Source organism: Rhinopithecus roxellana, chromosome 6 (assembly GCF_007565055.1).
Source record: "Rhinopithecus roxellana isolate Shanxi Qingling chromosome 6, ASM756505v1, whole genome shotgun sequence".
NCBI lineage: Eukaryota > Metazoa > Chordata > Mammalia > Primates > Cercopithecidae > Rhinopithecus > Rhinopithecus roxellana.
Window position 1 is genome coordinate 147,334,924 of NC_044554.1, and position 4,824 is coordinate 147,339,747.

At 40.9% G+C, this 4,824-nt stretch overlaps 1 pseudogene; it reads right to left on the reverse strand.

Annotated features, from left to right (window-relative positions):
* Positions 1 to 327: 327 nt before the first annotated feature.
* On the reverse strand, positions 328 to 741 carry LOC104681886 (annotated as a pseudogene).
* Between the last annotated feature and the right edge of the window lie 4,083 nt (positions 742 to 4,824).

Consider the following 4,824-nt stretch of genomic DNA (forward strand, 5'->3'; position numbering starts at 1 on the left):
GCCATTCTCCTGCCTCAGCCTCCCGAGTAGCTGGGACTACAGGCGCCCGCCAGGTCACCCGGCTAGTTTTTTGTATTTTTAGTAGAGACAGGGTTTCACCATGTTAGCCAGGATGGTCTTGATCTCCTGACCTCGTGATCCGCCCGTCTCGGCCTCCCAAAGTGCTGGGATTACAGGCTTGAGCCACCGCGCCCGGCCGATAACTTCAGATATTTTCATCAAGCTCACATTGTCATCAATTGTGAAAATGAAAAGGTTAATTAAGATGTTACATCAATTGTAAAAATTAAAATGTTAACAATTCCAGACTACAAAGCACTGGCCCACTTATAGTGATACTGTTGTCAGCGGTCCTTGTACAGCTACTGCTTCAATTTCAATTTGGCTACCTTTGGGCAAAGCAGCAACCTGGTAAGCAGCTCTAGCAGGAAAATTACTCTTGAAATACTGTTTGTAGATTTCACTGACAGTATTGAAGTCATTTATGTCAGCCAGAAGAACAGTTGTTTTCACCGCATTAGTGAAGTCACAGTCTGCAGCTTTCAGAATTTCACCCATGTTTTTAAGAGCTTGTTTAGCTTCTTCTGCTACCCCTCCTGACACAAGCTGTCCACTTGAAGGGTCCATGCCTATCTTTCCTGAAATGTAAATGGTCCTGTCGACTAACACAGCTTGACTGTAGGGTCCAATGGCCCCTGGGGCTTTTGTGGTGCTGATCACCCTTTTGATCAAGGACAACATGGCTAAGTCTTCCCTCTTGCAGCCCCTTCAGGAGAAGAAGCCCTGGGTCTTCTTTTATCCAATTTGCCAGTCCATGTCTTTTAATTGGAGCATTTAACCCATTTACATTTAAGGTTAATATTGTTATGTGTGAATTTGATCCTGTCATTATGATGTTAGCTGGTTATTTTACCCGTTAATTGATGCAGTTTCTTCATAGCATCGATGGTCTTTACATTTTGGCACGTTTTTGCAGTGGCTGGTACCAGTTGTTCCTTCCCATGTTTAGTGCTTCCTTCAGGAGCTCTTGTAAGGCAGGCCTGGTGCTGACAAACTCTCTCAGCATTTGCTTGTTTGTAAAAGATTTTATTTCCCCTTCACTTATGAAGCTTAGTTTGGCTGGATATGAAATTCTGGGTTGAAAATTCTTTTCTTTAAGAATGTTGAATATTGGCCCCCACTATCTTCCGGCTTGTAGGGTTTCTTCCAAGGGATCTGCTGTTAGTCTGATGGGCTTCCCTTTGTGGGTAACCCGACCTTTCTCTCTGGATGCCCTTAACATTTTTCCCTTCATTTCAACCTTGGTGAATTGGACAATTATGTGTCTTGGGGTTGCTCTTCTCAAGGAGTATCTTCATGGTGGTCTCTGTATTTCCTGTATTTGAATGTTGGCCTGCCTTGCTAGGCTGGGGAAGTTCTCCTGGATAATATCCTGAAGAGTGTTTTCCCACTTGATTCCATTCTCCCCATCACTTTCAGGTACACCAATCAAACCAATTTGGTCTTTTCACGTAGTCCCATATTTCTTGGAGGCTTTGTTCATTTCTTTTTACTCTTTTTTCTTTAATCTTGTCTTCTCACTTTATTTCATTAATTTGATCTTCAATCACTGATATCCTTTCTTCCACTTGATTGGATCGGCTACTGAAGCTTGTGCATGCATCACAAAGTTCTTGTGCCATGGTTTTCAGCTCCATCAGTTATTTGAGGTCTTCTCTACACTGTTTATTCTAATCAGCCATTTGTCTAACCTTTTTTCAAGGTTTTCAGCTTCCTCGCAGTGGGTTAGAACATGCTTCTTTAGCTTGGAGAAGTTTGTTATTAACGACCTTCTGAAGCCTACTTTTGTCTACTTGTCAAAGTCATTCTCTATCCAGCTTTGTTTTGTTGCTGGCAAGGAGCTGTGATCCTTTGGAGGAGAAGAGGTGCTCTGGTTTTTAGAATTTTCAGCTTTTCTGCTCTAGTTTCTCCCCATCTTTGTGGTTTTATCTACCTTTGGTCTTTGATGTTGGTGACCTACAGATGGGATTTTGGTATGGTTGTCCTTTTTGTTGATGTTGCTGCTATTCATTTCTGTTTGTTAGTTTTCTTTCTAACAGTCAAGTCCCTCAGCTGCAGGTCTGTTGGAGTTTGCTGGAGGTCCACTCCAGACGTGGTTTGCCAGTGGAAGCTGCAGAACAGCAAATATTGCTGATTGATCCTTCCCCAGAGGGACACCCGCCTGTATGAGGTGTCAGTTGGCCCCTACTGGGAGGTGTCTCCCAGTTAGGCTATATTGGGGGTCAGGGACCCACTCAAGGAGGCAGTCTGTCCATTCTCAGAACTCTAACGCCATTCTCAGAACTCTAACGCCATTCTCAGAACCCTAACGCCATTCTCAGAACCATTGCTCTCTTCAGAGCTGTCAGACAGGGACGTTTAAGTCTGCAGAAGTTTCTGCTGCCTTTTGTTGAGGTGGAGTTTATAGAGGCAGTAGGCCTTGCTGAGCTGCAGTGGGCTCCGCCCAGTTTGAGCTTCCAGGCCATTTTGTTTGCCTACTCAAGCCTCAGCAATGGTGGATGCCCCTCCCCCCGCCAGGCTGCAGCCTTGGAGGTTGATCTCAGATTGCTGTGCTAGCCATGAGCAAGGCTCCATGGGCATGGGACCCACCGAGCCAGGCACGGGAGAGAATCTCCTGGTCTGCCGGTTGCTAAGACTGTGGGAAAAGCACAGTATTTGGGCAGGAGTGTCCCGTTTTTCCAGGTACAGTCTGTCATGGCTTCCCTTGGCTAGGAAAGGGAAATGCCCCAACCCCTTGTGCTTCCCAGGTGAGGCGATGCCCCACCCTGCTTCAGCTTGCCCTCCATGGGCTGTACTCACTGTCCAACCAGTCCCAATGCGATGAACCAGGTACCTCAGTTGGAAATGCAGAAATCACTGTCTTCTGCGTCAGTCATGCTGGGAGCTGCAGACCGAAGCTATTCCTATTCAGCCATCTTGGACCATCCAATGTTAAACCAACTTTGCATCCCTGGGACAGTCCCACTTGAGTGTAGTGTATAATTATTTTTCTATATTACCTATCCCAATATTTTGTCAAAGACTTTTGTGCCTGTATTCCAAGTGATACTGATACGTAATTTTTCTTTTCTTGCCGTGTCTTTGTCTGATTTTGCCTTCAGAGTAATACTGGCCTCACGAGCGAGTTGGGAAGTCTCCTCTTCTCTTCTATTTTTTGGAAAAATGTGTGAAGAATTGGTGTCAATTCTTTTTAAAATGTTTGGTAGAATTCATCAATGAAGTCAACTGATCCTGGGCTTTTCTTTGTAGGAAGCTTTTTGATTACTAATTTAATTTCTACTTATTTTAGGTTTATTCACGTTTTCTATTTCTTCTCAGGTAAGTTTGGTTGTGTCTGTCTTTCCAGGAATATGTCCATTTGATACAGGAATTTGTCCATTTGATCTCAGTTATCTAGTTTGTTGGCATCCAATTTTTTATAGTATTCCCTTATAATTTTTATTTCTGGAACATCAGCAGTAATGTCCCTCTTTCATTTTTGAGATTTATCTCTTTTTTTCCTGTTTAGTCTGGCTAAAAGTTTGTCAATTTTGTTGATCTTTTCAAAGAACTAACCTTCAGTTTTATTGATTTTTCTCTATTGTTTTTCTGTTCTCTATTTTACTAACTTCTGCACTAATCTTTGTTGCTGCCTTTTTTTCTGCTTGCTAACAAAGCTTTTTTGTCATATTAAAAAGAAGAAAAAATTACTTATCCAATATACTTTTGATGGTCATTCTGGTTATTTCCTGATTGAAGCTAGAGGCTATATGTATAAAGTTGTATGAACATTCTTGCACATATATTTATACGAACATGTATTTTTATTTCTCTTAAGTACCTAGGAGTGGAACAGGAATAGGGTAGATGTTTCAGTTTGTAGAAAACTGTCAGTTTTCCAAAGTAGTTGTGCCATGTTATATTTCAACTAGCACTCTGTGAAAAATCACCACATCCTCCCAACATCTGGTATTGTCAGTCTTTTTCCTTTTAGCATTATGGTGGGAGTATAATGGTATCTGGTGTTTTAGTTTGCGTTTCCCTGATAACTAATGAGACTGATCATCTTTTCACTTCTCTCAAAGTAACTAATCAAACTTTTGTCCCCTTTTCTGTTGACTTGTCTCCTTTTGTCTTACTGATTTGAGTTCTTAATATATTTTATATATATGTCTTTTGTTGAATAAATTACAGGACCTTCATACAATGAATTACTCTAGAGTAATCAAAGTCAATTAACTATTGCTAAATACACTTATGTGTATAAACTCACAGACATAATATTGAGAAAAAGAAGCTTTCAAAAAAGAGTACATACTGTGCAGCTCCTTTTGCATAAAGCTCAAAACCGGGCAAAACCAGTCTACTATGTTGAAAGTCTAGTGAGTGGTCCCTATAATTGGGTAATAACTAGGAAGAGGGCATATGGGGATCCCTGGGTATCCTGGTAACATTGTGTTTCTTCAACTGTACACAGGTTACACAGGTGAGTTCATTTGTGAAAATCTATTGATATGCCACATTGCAATTTGTGCACTTTTCTGAATGTTACATCTGAGCAAAATATTTTAAAGAAAGGAAAATTGAATGAGTTATTGAAAAAAACCTGTTAATTATCACATGATATTTGTTACCAGATTCTCTGTATATGATGTATTTCTAACACTGTATTAAGGTGGGGGTTTTTGTATTAAATGCTTTCCTTGTTCATTCTTTATATTGTAAGCCTAAAAATTTCATTCATAGGTCAATAACAACTTAACTTTTCCTTTGCTCTGGACTGCA